This window comes from Dasypus novemcinctus, chromosome 23 (genome assembly GCF_030445035.2).
Source record: "Dasypus novemcinctus isolate mDasNov1 chromosome 23, mDasNov1.1.hap2, whole genome shotgun sequence".
Lineage (NCBI taxonomy): Eukaryota > Metazoa > Chordata > Mammalia > Cingulata > Dasypodidae > Dasypus > Dasypus novemcinctus.
In genome coordinates, this window is record NC_080695.1 from 40728091 (window position 1) to 40744388 (window position 16298).

At 39.4% G+C, this 16298-nt stretch overlaps 1 pseudogene; it reads left to right on the forward strand.

Annotated features, from left to right (window-relative positions):
* Positions 1-1095: 1095 nt before the first annotated feature.
* LOC111759309 (sialomucin core protein 24 pseudogene) lies at positions 1096-16068 on the forward strand (annotated as a pseudogene).
* The last annotated feature ends 230 nt before the right edge of the window (positions 16069-16298 follow it).

Consider the following 16298-nt stretch of genomic DNA (forward strand, 5'->3'; position numbering starts at 1 on the left):
GGAGGGGGCATACATTCACCAAAAATATTACTCCTTTTTGAGCTGAAATTCAAATTTCACAGAATATCCTGTATTTTATTTGCTAAATCTGGCAGCTCTATAACCAGGTTAATTGCCTCCTAATCAAAAATATCAAAGATTTAAATAGCACCCTACAGCTCTTAACATAATGCACAAAATGTCCAGAATACAATCCAAAGTTCTTTGCCAGACAAAGAACCACAAAAACATCAGCTCACAAGAAAAGAACAATTAACAGCTACAATAGCACAGAGGTTTAAATAATTTGAAAAGGACCTTAAAGCACCTATATTAAAAATATTCAAGGGAAGCGGATGTGACTCAAGTGATAGGGCTTCCACCTACCATATGGGAGGAACTGGTTCAATCCCTGGGGCCTCCTGGTGAAAAAGAAGAGGAGAGAGCATGCCCATGTGGCAAGCCAGTGCCCTCACGAGTGCCTGCATGGTGAGCCAGTGCCTCACGCAAATGAGTCATGCAGCAAGATGATGACTCAACAAAATAGAGACAAGGGGAGAGTCAAGGTGAAGCACAGCAGAAACCAAGAACTGAGGTGGTGAAATTGACAGGGAACCTTTCTCCCCATCAGAGGTCTCCACTATCGAATCCTGGTAAATCCTAGAGGAGAGAAAATGAGAAGAGAAGACAACACCAGACAGCAAAACCAGCAGGGTAGGCTGAGGGGAAGGGGGAAAATAAATAAATCTTTTAAAATATTCAAGAGTGCAGTAGTAAATACCATTGAAAGAAATTTAAAATAGAAATATCAGCAAAGAAAGAGGATATAAGGAAAAATCAAATGGAAATTTTAGAACTGAAAGTTACCACACCAAAAATAAAGCATTCACTAGATGGACTCAATAGCAGAATACAGAATAACAGAGGAAAGACACAGTGAATTTGAAGGAAGATCAGGAGAAATTATACAATATGAACAAAACAGGAAAAATGATTGAAATGATGAATAGAGCCTTAGGAAAATGTGGTATAATAACAAAAAGCCTAACATTCAACTCCTCAGAATCCCAGAGGATAGGAGAAATTATTTGGCACTCTAAAATATTTTAAGAAATAATGGTTGAGAATTTCACAAATGTGGCAAAAGATACAAAACTAGAGATCCAAGGTGAGAAAACCCCAAGCAAGATCCCCCTAAAATCTATGTCTAGAAACATCACAATTTTACTTATAAAAACTACATACAACCTCTGAGAGAAGCCAGAGAAAAAGAACCTTTTACTTATCGGGGAACAGAGATTCAAATAACAATAGAATTGTCGTCTGAAAGTATGGAGGCCAGAAGGAAGTGGTAAACATTTGTAAAATGCTGACAAAAAGGAACTGTCAGCCTAGAATTGGCCCTTCTCAAAGATATCCTTCTGAAATGAAGGTGAGAAATAAAGATATTCAGAAATAAGGAAAAGTAAGAGAATGTATAGCTTGTAGGTATATATGAAAAAAAATTACTAGAGAAAGATCTTCAAACAGAGGAGAAATAACACCAGAAGCAAACTTTGAATATTAGGAATGAAGAAGGAGTCACAGAAATGGAAAATATCTGGATGAATATAACAGATTATTCTCTCACTGAGTTCCTTAAGCAAAGAATATGATGTGGTCTGATAGAGTTTTTAGTAAAGAAAGATACATAAGAAAACTAATAACAAAGGGTGACCTAAATGATGGTAAAAATTCTACATTCCAACAAAAGTGATAAAATATTGATTCTAAATAGACTGAGACAATTTAAGATTGTATTTTTAATCCCTAGCACAACTAAAAAAATTATACAAAATCACAATAAAATAGAATTCAAAAAATACCAAAAAATTACAAATAACCCAAAGGAAGCCAGGAACAAAAACAGAGGAAAGAGAAAATAAATAATATAAGACTAGACATAAATCTAAGCATTTCAATGATTACATTAAATGTACAGGTCTAACTGCCATGTCACTTTCCCTGACCTCATGGCACATGTCCTGGTTTGAAACTTTGTGGAACCCAGAAAGTTATGTTCTTAAGCTAACTGATTCCTGTGCCTGGAAACCTATTGTGTGTGGGACCTTTAGATTATATCACTTTTTATTAGAACACTTCAGTTAAAGGCCGTTGATTAGATGTGATACTAAGGGTGTCTTAATACTTTTACAGAAGAGAGGGCAGAGAAAGAAAGCTGCAGTTTTACCCTGCCAATAAAGAAGGACTCCAGGATCACCAGCAGCTACAGAAGACAGAGAAATCCTGAGAAATAGGCCAGAAGCTGGAATCAGGGAAGCACAGGGGCACAAAAGATGCACTTGGAGTTGTCCTGAATGATATTACAGGGACAGATTCAAGACATTATATATTCTGCCATAACCAGTAAATGGACTTAGAGAGAGTGTAAAATACAACATAAACTGTAATCCATGCTGTGTAGCAGTGCTCCAAAATGTATTCATCAAATGCAATGAATGTGCTACACTGATGAAAGAGGTTGTTTATGTGGGAGAAGTGGGGGGGACTGGGGGTATATGGGAACCTCATATTTTTTAATGTAACATTTTTTGTGATCTGTGTATCTTTAAAAAAAAAAAAAAAGGTGGTCCCCTGAGAGGCTAGGCATCAGAGCAGCTCAAAGCTGAAGAGACCAGCCCTGCCAAGTGCTTGATCGCCTACAGCTTAGCTCAGGGAGAATGTGACTTGGAGAAGGCAGAGACTGATTTTGTCTTACTACACGGCAGGAGCCCAGGATCAACAGCAGTCAACCTTTAGTGAGACAGAATCTTTGATGATGCCTTGATTTGGACATTTCACAGACTCAAAAACGTAGGATTTTACCCTAATAAATTCCCATTATAAAAGCCACCTCATTTCTTATATATTGGCAGACTTTAGCAAATCCCACTGCCCAGCTAGGCAGAGGCCTTGAAGACAACAGACCGCATTTCCAGTATAGGGAGCTAATTCCAGAAGGAACAAGTGGAACCTTATTCTCAAAGAATTGTGGGTTTTTTCTACACCTGTATGGTGGCTTCTGAAGGACCTGATCAAAGAGCTTGCCTTTATTTCAGATGAACAGGAACACTCCCAGGGCTGAAGGGGGTACCATGGGGGTGTTTGTCAAAAATAATTAAAGGTAAATGTATTAGTCACTGCTGCCTGTGGAACAGGATAACAGTTGGGACAAAACAATAGACTATCTGAAGAGGTTTGGGGGAAAGACTGGGGAATGATGCTCTGGAGAATAAGGATTTTGAAAACTAGTCACATATTTCTAGGAATCTAGAAGGCCAAGCTTATACCCAGGATGAGGTACTTGCTCAGAAAAATCTGAGATGCCCTAAGCTCTCATTAGGGCTGACCTTCAGGCTCTTTGAAAGTGGGAAATGAAAGTTAATTCAGGGAAGCAGACTTGGCCCAGTGGTTAGGGCATCTGTCTACCACATGGGAAGTCCGCGGTTCAAACCCTGGGCCTCCTTGATCCATGTGGAGCTGGCCCATGCACAGTGCTGATGCGCACAAGGAATGCCCTGCCAGGCAGGGGTGTCCCCCGCATAGGGGAGCCCCATGCACAAGGAGTGCATCCCATAAGGAGAGCCACCCAGCGCGAAAGAAAGTGCAGCCTGCCTAAGAATGGCACCACCCACACGGAGAGCCGACACAACAAGATGACACAACAAAAAGAAACACAAATTCCTGTGCTGCTGACAACAACAGAAGCGGATAAAGAAGACGACGCAGCAAATAGATACAGAGAACAGACAACAGGGGCGGGGCGGGGCAGGGCAGGGCAGAAGGGGAGAGAAATAAATAAATATTTTTAAAAAAAAAAGGAAGTTAAGGCAGAGTTGTAAACCACCTGATTGAGGGTTGAAGGTGTGTCCCAGTACCCATGTAGAACCTGTGGTAGTTCTTAAACTGGTCCATTGATTGCTCTGGCATGAACTTTTTATTAGATTAGAGCCCGTTGAGGGTCTTTTGGTTAGATCACTCCAGTAAGGCATAGCCCATACAGAGTCTAATTCTCTTACTGGAGTAAGCCTCTAAAAGACTATAGAGACAAAGAGAAATACCCAGCAGCTGAGAGGAAACCAAGATGGAGCAGAAAGCAATACAGTCCAGAGGAGAAGAGAGAGACTTGTAGATACCACCATGTGCCTTCCCATGCCTTGCTGATGATAGAGGAATCCAGGACCACAAACAGCTGGTCCTCAGGGAGAAAAGTATCACCTGATGAACAGCTGAATTGGACATTTTTACCAACCTCAAAACTGTAAGCTTTTAAACTAATAACCCCCCACTGTAAAAGCAAATCCACTTTTGGTATAGTTCCTTGGCAACCTTTTCTTTTTTTTTTAATTTTTTAAATATATTTTTTATTTTTTTTAAAACACTTAGATTACATAAATGTTACATAAAAAATAAAGGGAATTCCCATATGCCCCACTTCTTACATCTCCCACATTTTCCCACATCAACAACATCCTTCATTAGTGTGGTACATTCATTACAGTTGGTGAACACATTCTGGTGCATTGCCAGTAAGCCTGGATTATAGTTTACATTGTAGTTTAAACTCTCTCCTGCCCAATCTTGCAGGTTATGGCAAAAGATGCAATGGCCTGTATCTGTCATTGCAATGTCATTCAGGACAATTCCCAAGTCCTGAAAATGCCCCCATATTACACCTGTTCTCTCTCCCTCCCATCAGAACCTCCAGTGGCCACTGCCTCCACATCAATGATATAAGTTCTTACCTTGTAAGAGTCACAGTAAGTCTACAGTAGAATACCAGCAAGTCTACTTTGGTCCAAAGTTCATTCCTCAATCCTGAGGATTCTGGGACGGTGATGCGCACTCTACCTATGAGAGGGGACTTTGATCCCATAGGGCAGATGGATGGGACTCTCTTGCTTGCAATTGTAGACTCTTTTGGCTCCTTGGGCTGATCATTGTCCATCATCATCTCCTTGTTAGTTGTCCTGGGTAAGTCCAATGAACTGGAGAGCAGGTGTTACAACTCCACTGACATTCAGGGCACAGCTGGTACATAGACAGCCCAAAGACTTAAGTCTCTTGGATGTACACCTATCAGCTCTAATACTAATTAAAGATGCAAACAGAAGGCTCAGAAGAACCCAGTGTAGGGAAACCACAACTGAGTCCAACTCTGTCACACTGGGGAGCATAACTTCCAACGCAGGCCCACTGGCAAGGCACCAAACTTGTGAGCTGTGTGCCATGACTATAGTTTCTGGATGTCTCCAGAGCCCTCAGGAGCCCTGCTGTTTGAAGTAGTATTTACTTTGGCAGTCAACAAGATCTGCTGAGATGTGCATAAGTGTTACCTCTGGAATGACTTCCCAACTCACTTTGAAGTTTCTTAGCCACATAAACTCATTTGTCTTTACCTTTTCTCCCTTTTGGTCAAGGTCATTCTCCAGTTGCATACATAAAAAGATTACAGATCTGATGGTGATTAATGACACAATGCAAGAAATCAAAAATACACTGGAAGCACATAACAGCAGATTTGAACAGGCAGAGGAAAGAATCAGCAATATGAAAGACAATACAGCTGAAGTCAAGCAGACAAAGAACAGATAGATAAAAAGAAAAAAATCCATCAGGGACTTAGAGATTTTAATAACAACATGAAAGGCACAAATATGCATTATAGGCATCCCAGAGGAAGAAGAGAAGGGAAAGGGGACAGAAGGTGTGTTGGAGGAAATAATGACTGAAAATTTCCCAACCCTATTGAGGGACATGAGTGTACATTTTCAGGAAGTGCAGTGCACCCCAAACAGCACAAATCCTAGCAGGCCTACTCCAAGGTATATACTTGTCAAATTGTCCAATGTTCATGAGAAAGAGAGAAGACCAAAAGCCACCAAAGAAAAGAAGTCCATCACATACAAGAGAAGCTCCATAAGATTAACTGCTGATTTCTCACCTTGGCAGCCATTAGTAAACTAATACAGAACCCATCTGTAAAGATTGGGAGGCTGTTTTTTTATTTTATTTTGATTTCAGGCGTTTATGGGCATCTCTGTTGAATAACTAGCTGACTATTAACCTAACAAACAGTGGATTCAGTGGCCATACACAAGAAACAATAAAGACTTAGCAAAATTATTTTGAGATGAATGAAAATGAAAATACAACATGCTAAAACTTATGCATGCAGCAAAAAGGAGTTCACTGTAAATATCTACAGAGAAGAGCGAACTAAACCCAAAGCAAGGAGAAGTAAAGAAATAATTAAAGATAAGAGCAGAGATAAACAAAATATAGAACAGAAAAACAATACAGAGTGGATCAATGTAACCAGAAGTGGATTCTTTGAAAATAACAATAAAACTGACAAAACTTTACCTAGACTGACCAAGAAAAAAATAGATGACTGAAATTAATAAACTAAAAATGAAAAAAGACATTATACTGACATCAGAAATATAAAAGAGAATATCATTCCAAATTGCAGGCAAAAAAATTTGATAACATAGATGAAATACAAAAATTCAGAGAAATACACAATGTACCAAAATTGACTCAAAAAAAAATTAGAAAGCCTAATCGTTTCTCTGGTGAATTCTACCAAACATTTAAGGAAAAATTAACACCAATCCCTTTCAATATCTTTGGAAAATTAGAAGAGGCAGGAATACATTTTAATTCATTCTATGAGGTCAACCTTAGCCTGAAAGGGAAGGCACACAAAGACATCACAACAAAGAAAACTATAGACCAATATCCCCTATGAATATAGATATAAAATCTTCAGGGAAGCAGATTTGGCTCAACTGAAAGAGCATCCACCTACCACATGGGAGGTCCAGGGTTCAAACCCAGGGCCTCCTGACTCATGTGGTGAGCTGGCCCACGCGTAGGGCTGATGTGCACATGGAGTGCCATGCCACGCAAGGGTGTCCCCAGCATAGGGGAGCCCTATGTACAAGGAGTGCACCCGGTAAGGACTGCTGCCCCACACAAGAAAAGTACACCCTGCCCAGGAGTGGCACCACACACATGGAGAGCTGATGCAGCAAGATGATGCAACAAAAGAGAGACACAGATTGCCGGTGCTGCTGAAAGAATACAAGCAGAAACAGAAGAACACACAGTGAATGGACACACAAAGCAGACAACTGGAGGGGAGGGGCAGTGAAGGGGATAGAAATTTTTTTAAAAACTTTAGAAAATTTCTAGCAAATAAGATTATAGACCATGAAATTTATTCCAGGGATGCAGTATGATTGAACATGCGAAAATCAATATAGCATAACAGGGAAGCGGACTTGGCCCAGTGGATGGGGCATCCATCTACCACATGGGGGGTCCACAGTTCAAGCCCCAGGCCTCCTTGACCCGCGTGGAGCTGGCCCACATGCAGTGCTGATGTGCGCAGGGGGTGCTGTGCCGTGCAGGGGTGCCCCCCACATGCAGGGGGTGCACCCCATAAGGAGAGCCGCCCAGTGCGAAAGAAAGAGCAGCCTGCCCAGGAATGGCACAACACATGCGGGGAGCTGGCACAGCGGGATGACACAGCAGGAGGAGACACAGATTCCCGTGCCGCTGACAACAATAGAAGCGGACAAAAAGAGGAGCGCGCAGCGGATGGACACAGAGAACAGACAATTGGGGTGGGGGAGGGAAGGGGAGAGAAATAAGTAAAATAAATCTTTAAAATATATATATATATAGCATAACATATTAATAAATGAAAGACCACATGATGATATCATTTGATGAAAACACAGCATTTGATCCATTCCAAAAGTTTCTTGATAAAAAACATTCCATAAACTAGGAAATAAAAGGGAACTTCCTCAACCTGATAAAGGACATCTATGAACAAAATACAGCAAACACTATACTCAGTGATGTCAAACTGAAAGATTTCCACCTAAGATCAGAATAAGACAAGGATGTCTCCTCATAACACGTCTATTTAACATTGTACTGGAAATTCTATCTGGAGAAAATAGGCAAGGAAAAGAAATAAAGGACATTTGAATTGAAAAGGAAAAGGTAAAGCTTTCTCTACTTGCACATGGCATGCTCTTATATATAGAAAATCCTAAAGAAGCCACCAAAAAACTATTAGGGGAAGCAGATATGACTCAATGGATAGAGCTTCCACCTACCATATAGAAGGTCCAGAGTTCAAAACCCAGGGCCTCATGGCCCATGTGGCAAGCTGGCCCACATGGAGTGCCCCCCGTGCAAGGAGTGGCCCTGCACAAGGAGTGCAGCCCAGCACAGGAGCACAGACCTCCCAGGAGTGGTGCTGCCCACATGGAGCTGATGCAGCAAGATGATGCAACAAAAAGAAACACAGATTCCCGGTGCAGCTGATAAGCATAGAAGCAGTCACAGAGGAACACACATTGAATGGACACAGAGAGCAGACAACTGGGGGGGGGGGGGGGGGAGAGGGAGGGAAGGGGAGAGAAATAAATAAAAAATAAATCTTTAAAAAAAAAAGAGAGAGACACACAGAAGAGACAATATGAGATGCAATGAACTAGGGAACTGAGGTGGAGCAAGAGAACTGTCGCCTCTCTCCCATTCCGGAAGGTTCCAGAATGGGTTCCCAGAGCCACCTAATGAAAATACAATAGAGACAGAAGAACACACAGTGAATAGACACAGAGAGCAGACAATGGGGGGAGGGGGAAGGAGAATAAGAAAAAAAAATAATAAATACTCAGACACATTAAAAAAAACTATTAGATCTAATCAAGAAATGCAACAAAGTTGCAGGATATAAAATCAACATACAAAAAATCCGTTGTATATCTATCCAATAACAATGAGCAATCCAAAAAGGCAATAAAGAATAAATTGCATGTAAAATTGGATGAAAAACTGGAAAACACTTAGAAAATAAATTTAATCAAGAAAGTGTGAGATTTGTACAAAATTATGAAACAACATTAAAGAATTTAAAGAAGACCTAAATAAAAGGAAAGATTCCCATATTCACTGACTGGAAGACAATATGGTTTAAATGGCAATACTTGCCAAACTGATGCACAGATTAAATGCAATCCTTACTAAAATACCAACCTTACCTTAAGCAGAGGACTTCCTGAAGGCTCTAGTGTGATCTATAGGCAGGGAAGACAACCCCCAAAATTCAGCACTGCTTCAGTGGGTCTTACCTTGTAATATATAATAACCTATCTCCCCAATTTATCAGAATTAGACTCATTTATAATTTTTATACACATGGTTCTTCTGTCCATTTTATTTGAGCCTATAGTTAGACTATTCCCATTAAATATTTGTCCCAAAGACTTAAATCTTCCATCTGTTCATATGCTGGCTGAGCCCTGAATCTCAACAGAGATGCAGCCAACACCTACTCTCCAGTTCGTCAAAGTTACCCAGGACAAAAAATAAAAGAATGGTGATGAGCAACACCCATCTCCAAAAACAGAGAATCTACAACTGCAAGCAAGACAGTTTCACCCATTTGTCCCATAAGATCTAACCCCACTCTCATAAGGGAATCCCCTATATTCTCTATGTAACATTTATATAATCTAAGCTTCTTTTAAAATAAAGAAAAAAAAAAACATGGTCTATTAATAAAAAGAAATAATACAGAAAGATCCCATGTATCATTTACCCAGTTTTGCCATATAGTAGCATACTGTAAAACTAACAATATCACAACCAGGGTATTGATATTAATAAAATCTACAGATTTTATGCCAACTACTCTAATTTTATTTCTACTCATATGTTTGTGTGTATATGTTGTGGTTTTTGTCTTTTATTTTATTTTTATTGTCTTTTTTTAAAAAGATAAATAGGTTACATAAAATGTTACATTAAAAAACGTAAGAGATGAAGATGGTCAACCACCACACCAGGGAATCGAGAGTACCTACAACTGTAAGCAGGAGAATCTTATCCATCAACTATGTGGGATCTAATCTCCCTCTCAATATAGAGGTGATGTGGACATCACCATCCCAGGGTCCACAGGATGGAGGAATAAAATATGGATTAGAGTGGACTTACTGGTATTCTACTATAGAACTATAATGACGAGTAATGGAAAAACTGTAGCATTGATGTGGAGAAAGTGGTCACAGTAGTTGCTGAGTGCAGGGAGAAGGAAGAAGAGATGTGATGTGGGGGCATTTTTGGGACTTGGAGTTGTCCTGAATGATATTGCAGGGACATATGCCAGGACATTGTATACCCTGCCATAACTCACTGGATGAACTGGGAGAGACTGTGAACTACAATGTAAATTATGGTCCATTCGGTGTGGCAGTGCTCCAGCGTGCATTCACCAAATGCAATGAATGTGCTTTACTGATGAAAGGGAATGTTGATGTGGGAGGAGCAGGGGTGGGGTGGGAAGTGGGGTATATGGGAGCCTCATGTTTGTTTGTTTGTTTAATTTTTTTACTGTTTTCTTTTTTGAAAATACATAGATCACAAAAATGTTACATTAAAAAATGTAAGAGTTTCCCATATACCCCATTCCCCACTGCCCCAGTCCTCCCACATCAGCAACTTCTTTCATCATTGTGGCACATTCATTGCATTTGGTGAATACATTTTGGAGCACTGCTGAAGTGCATGGATTATATTTTACATTGCAGTTTGCACTCTTCCCCAGTACTTTCAGTGGGTTATGGCAGGACATATAATGTCCAGCATCTGTCTCTGCAATATCATTTAGGACAACTCCAAATCCCAAAAATCTGAGTCCAACTCCATCACAATCAGGAGCATAAAATCCAAAGTAAGGCCCACTGGCAAGGCAATGAGCTCCAGAGCCATCTGTGATGACCATAGAACCTGTGTGTCTCTGTAGCCCTCAGGAGCACAAGTACCTGGGGTTATATCTACTTTGGCTGCCTCTGACATCCTGCTGAGACAATCATAAGCATGACCTTCTGATGATCTCCTGACTCATTTTTAAGTCTCTTAGCCATATAAACTCATTTGTCTTTACCATTTCCCCTTTTAATTCAAGGTCTTTTTCTAGTTGCATCACCAGCTGCTGATGGTAGTAATCCCTTGGTGCCAGGGAGGCTCATCCCCGGGAGTCATGTCCCACACTGGGGGAAAGGTAATGCATTTACATGCTGAGTTTGGCTTAGAGAGTGGACACATTTGAGCAACATGGAGGCTCTCAGGAGGTAACTCTTAGGCACCCTGCAAATCCAGGCCTACTTGAAATTTCAAACACACAGGCTCATAAGCATAGGCAACAGTATCAAGGGGCCATCAATGGACCATCCTTCTTCACTGGTCTTTGCCCTTGCACTTGGGGGGTTGTTGCTGTTCCACTGGGAAATGTGACAGAGCTCCCCCAGATAGGAACTTGGCACTCCCTTAGTTGTCATGTATAACTCTATCCACTATCACAATATCCAACGAACATCCAAACATATCTATATGCCCTGTATGTATGCCCTGGAGAACTCTCTCCCACCCATGCATCCCCAATCAATGACACCCCACACCAGTGCTTCTCCCCTGCCATAGTTGAACCCCTCTGTGATCCAAGATTTCTTCAAAAATGAAGTCCAATATATTGCCAAATTCAAGTAGTAGGAAAATGAAATAGTAATGATAGGTTTAAAGATTAGAAATAGAATACATACTAATTTAGAAAAACTAAAATGAAGTAAAAAATAAATTGGGGTATTAAAAAATGAAAAATATCATAAAACTTTATTTTTGACCTTTTGCCTTTCATAACAGTAATAGGTGTTGCCCTGCATGTACAGTGACAAGGCAATCTCTTCCATTCCTTCCTCAGTGTCTGCATCTCTTTTTTTTTTTTTTTTAATTTTATCTTCTAAAAAGTTTTAGATCACAATAAAGTCACATATATAGTATAGGGGACTTCCACATACCCAACATCAAACCCTTTACCCCTTCCCCAACAGTGAATTTTTACATCCGCATGTAATATTTGCTACAGCTGACGTATAGATATTGAAACATAACTACTAACCATGGTTCTATTATGGCTTACATTATGGTTTATATTTTAGACTGTATACTTTTCTAAATTTTTTATTACATTATGGTTTACATTTTAGACTGCACACTTTTATAAATTTTTGGTGAAATTTAGCATGACATATCCATCATTCCACCATCTTGTGGCATACTTCCATTGCCCCCCACTAACTCCCTCTTTCATCTATTCTATTCCTCTCTCCCTCTCCCCTCAAGGCCCACAGTGACAACCAATCATCGTAGATATATACAACAATGTTGAGGGTTTGACACTCTAGTCTGTTTTCCCCCATTGGGAGCCACTCATGCTCTCAAGAGACACCATCTCCTGTCTTTGAGAATATCAGGCCTCCCCAGGATGGGGGTACAACATTTTCCCACACATTGTATGTGTCTCCACCCACTGATATAATCCAATATGACAAGATGAGTGCTCACACACTCCCTAGAAGTCTGCCCTAGGTGCACCCTTTACCAGATGCCCCCATCAAACACATTAAACAAGTAACTCTTCCTTATGATATTTTCTAAAGAGTTTTCTCAACATTATAGTTTCTACCATGTACCTGACAATCTTCCATGTTCACCCGCTCCCCCAAATATATGTTGTTTTACAACAATTTTATCACACTGTAGATTTGTGTATCCAGCACCACAGCCAAATACTGAAGAACCCCATCACCACATGAATCCCTTGTATTGAGGTGCCCTTTTATAACTACTCTGAACTTCCTTCTACCCCTATGCCCTGCCCCCCATCCCTAAACCCTGGAAAATAACTGATCTGGTGTTCTCTACTCCTAAATTATTGCCATTTATTAAGATGTTGCATAAATGGAATCATAGTATATAAACTTTGATGACTCTCTTTTTTTTACTCAGCATAAGTCCCTGTAGATTAATCCAAGTTATTATATTTATCAATAGCTAATTTTTTTATTGCATATCCAATGTGTATATACCGGTTTGTTTAGCCATAAACCTATGGAAACCTGATCAGTCTTAAAATTTTAAATATAAAGAAAGAATTCACTAGGTTTCCAGGCTAAACAAAAACAATAAAAATGTTTACCAACAATAACAAAAAAAATTTCATGTGCAATACTATGAAAACCTGGGAAACACTTAGAAAATAAATTGAATCAAGGAGGTGCAAGACTTGAACAAAACTATAAAACAATGGTAAAGAATTGAAAGAAGACCTAAATAAAATGAAAGATTCCAGGGTTCACTGACTGAAAGACTTAATATTGTTGAGACGCCAAAACTTGCAAAACCAATTCACAGATTCAATGAAGCCCCTGCTGAAATTCCAATAACTTTTTTTTGCAGAAATGGATTAGCTTATTCTAAAATTAATATGGATTTGCAAGAGATCCAGAAGAGCCAAAACAATCTGGAAATTGAACAAATTTGGAGGACTCACACTTCCCAATTTCAAAACTTAACTACAAAGCCACAGTAATCAAACCATGCGGTCCAAGCATAAGAACAGAAATATTGACTAGTGGAATAGAATTGAGAGTCCATAAATAAGCCCCTATATCTATACTCAGTGGATTCTTGATAAGCATTCCAAGATCATTCAATAGGGAAAAAGAATAGTCTTTTAACAAATAATGCTGGGAAAACTGGTAAGTCTATGCTAAAGAATGAAGTTGGATCCAAAATTAACTCAAAATGGATCAAAGACCTTAATGTAAGCTAAAACTATAAAACTCTTAGAAGAAAACATAAGGGTAAATATTCATTACTTATATTCATTACTTTGTATTAGGTAATGAATTCAAAATCACGAAGAATCAAGTAAGATATAGATAAATTGTACTTCATTAAAATTAAGTTTTGTGCATCAAAGAACACTCTCAATGAAGTGAAAAGACACCCTACAAAATGGAAGAAAATATTTGCACATCATATATCCGATAAGGATCTAATATCCTTACACTGGATATAATAGATACATTAGCACTTTACTATGATCCCACAGCAAGAAGACAAAGAACCCAATTTAAAACTGGCAACAACCTTGAATACTTATTTCTTTAAAGAAGATATACAAATAGAAAATAAATACATGAAAAAGATGCTCAATATCACTATTAGTTGTGGAAATGCAGGTCTAAACCACAGGATAGTACTTAATATTCAGTAGTATGGTATCTTAGTTTGTCACAGGGCTGTTGATGCAAAATACCAGAAGTGGGTTGGATTTTATAAGGGGAAATTTATTCAGGTAAAAGCTTACAGTTGCGAGAACATGAAATGACCAAATCAAGGCACCACCAGACATGCTTTCTTCCCAAAATCTGCTGCTGGTAATCCCTGTGTCCTTCCACATAGCAACACTGCAAGTGTATCAAAAGTCAGAATTTTACATTTAAAACCAGTTAAAATGGTGAATTTTATGTTATGTGAATTTTACCTCAAATTTAATAAAAACCCCATGAGATGGGATTTTGACATAATTCCCACATTACTTGAGACATACAGAAGTCTGCTCAACTGTCCAACAGATTAAAACCAATGTTGACTGTGCCTCTATTTAACCACTAAACTACAACCCAAAAGATAAAATTCAACCCTACATCGCTAGTGAGCTTTTTGTTTGCTTTCTTCTTCATATATAAAGCGTTATGGGGCAGGGGATGGAGGAAGCGGTGTTCGCCACAACTTTCTCGGGAGCACCAGCGCCGAGGACGCGGCCTCGGGGCTCTGTGGTCGCTGCTTTGGGCCGCCACTCCGCGGGCGGCGCTGTGTGTGCTGGCCACGGCTCAGAACACCAGAGCCAGTCCAGCCACGATTAAACCCGCTTTACTGCCCCCCACCAACAAAACCCTGACGTCCGCGACGACCCCCACTCCGGCCACTACTCCAGCCACCGCTCCAGCACCAGGAACCTGTGAAAGCCACAACTGCTTATCCTGTGTTAATGCTAGCACTGCTAATACTGCTTGCTTCTGGATAGAACGTAAAGAAGATAAGAGCTACTGTTCCTGTAATTCAACAGTTAGTGATTGCCATGTGATGAATGGCACAGAGTTCTGTTCTGCTCCTACTGCCATTCCCCTGCCAACCAATTCTACAGCTAAAATCACAACTTTGCCTTCCTGTACTACAGCTTCCCCCACAGTCCCTACATCAGGTACAACAAATACCACTGTGACTCCAACCTCACAACCTGCACGAAGTCTACCTTTGATGCAGCCAGTTTCATTGGAGGAATTGTCCTTGTCTTGGATGTTCAGACTGTAATTTTCTTTCTTTATAAATTCCGCATATCTAAAGAATGAAATTACCACACTCTGTAAAACACCATTAAAGAAGCAGAGACTGGCAGTTCATTCGTGTAATTCACTGAAACCAAAATATTAACTTTCAAGATGTCCCACAAGAAAGACAGTATTCCAGGATCTTTAAATTTCCAAAGGATACATGTAGGATAATTTGGAGCATCGTCCTTGAAAAATCAGTTCATTCATTTTGCTCATTGGAAATATTTAATATCTTCTGCCCGAATCCTATGGCTGTCTTCTTTTATTTTGAATGGCTACCGCTGTGGTATGTCTCTTTTCTTGACATACCAAATGTAACTTTTTGTAAGTGATGGAAAATATTGTCTGTCCTTCACAGACAAGCTCATGATCTTTTGGCAGTTTAAATTTAATCATTTTAAAACTTGAATGCTGTATTACTTTCATCCTAATTCAGGATATAGTTTAGCGACCAGAACTGAGAAGAATGTGCCAAATGCCAAATGAGCATTAATCAAGTGGAATTTTGGCTATCATTTTAAAAACGGAATAAACGTATGAATTTAATAGCACTAAACTGTATCTTTAGAGAAAACTTTTGTGCTTGATAAGTTATTTTTTCTACATTAGAAATAAGATGCTTATAGGGGGAGGAGTGGGGAGAGGGGGGTGAGGGGTATATGGGGACCTCATATTTTTTTAATGTAACATTAAAAAAAATAATAAAGTTACCCAATATATAATTTTAAAAAAAGAAATAAGATGCCACACAGGGAATTACATTCCAGATTTGACAAAATAAAATGATACAAACCATTAATATATAGCAGGTTACTGTTGATACTTGTAAAGCACCTTATATCCGTGAGAAAATAAAGAACAGTGCCTTAAAAGACAGACTAAAAGGTAAGTAGACTAACTTTAACTCTTTGTGATTTGTTCTTTCACATTAAGGAAGGTAAAGGTTGGTTCTGAGGATGTAAATGTTGAAGTGAACAGTAGTAAACTTGCTTTGACATACTGTACTATTAC